Source organism: Arachis ipaensis, chromosome B04, assembly GCF_000816755.2.
Source record: "Arachis ipaensis cultivar K30076 chromosome B04, Araip1.1, whole genome shotgun sequence".
Lineage (NCBI taxonomy): Eukaryota > Viridiplantae > Streptophyta > Magnoliopsida > Fabales > Fabaceae > Arachis > Arachis ipaensis.
In genome coordinates, this window is record NC_029788.2 from 97,029,483 (window position 1) to 97,030,547 (window position 1,065).

The following is a 1,065-nucleotide window of genomic DNA, read 5'->3' on the forward strand; positions in this document are numbered from 1 at the left end:
TTTTTAGTATTAATAAAATATTAAAATATTATTATAGTTTATTTAAAAAATATTTCATATTTTATATATACAAAATGTTGCCATGTCTTAAAAAAAAATTAAAATTCGTATATTTGCGTATTTTGTATTGTGTTACGTTTTATTTTTATGTCCATATTAATGCCCGTGCTTATGCTCATAATATTGTCCTCAAGATAATCTCGGGGGTAAAGACCCAATTCGGTCCTTGTCCATTTTTACGAAAGATAAAGCTATCTTTGTCCAAAAAAAAGGGACATTTCGACCCTCAACCTTTTTATTTTGGGACAATACGGTTCATTTGTTAAAAAATTTATTAATAATAATAAAAATTAGTTTTGTGGGGATTTTATTTGTATTTTGTGGGGTTTTAAACCCCCCACAAAAATCTTTTCAACAATATAACCAATTACTACAACTACTACCATTATCTTTTTCGTCCTCATTATTATCACTCCTACCTCTATTATTTTTATTGTGTAACCATACTTTATCATCATCGTTATCTCCTCTACCGTCATCATCACCAATACCAATATTATCAACATTAAAATTCTCTTCTTTCATTTCTTATTCGATGTTATTTTTTTCCTTTAAAAGGTATTGTACTATAATTACTTTTTTTTGTGGCATCATTTTTATCAATAGTTTTTCTTCACTTAACCACCGTTAATAAAAGAATTTTTTGAAAACAAAGTTATTAATAGTTTGTGGAGGTTTAAAACCCCCACAAATACAAATAAAACCCCCACAAAACTAATTTTTATTATTATTTAATAATTTTTTTAACAGAAAGATCGTATTGTCCCAAAATATAAAAAAGCTGAGAGTCGAAGTGTCCCTTTTTTTTAGATAGAAATCGCTTTGTCTTTTATAAAAATAGACAAAGACTGGATTGGGTGTTTACTCTAATCTCAGAGCAACGGGCATAGAATGGCAACCTGTAATGTGAATATGCTTTCTAGATATTGACAATACACCTTGTACATTGTATTTTTAATATTTAAAAAATACAATACATACTCTATATATTATATTTTTTAAATA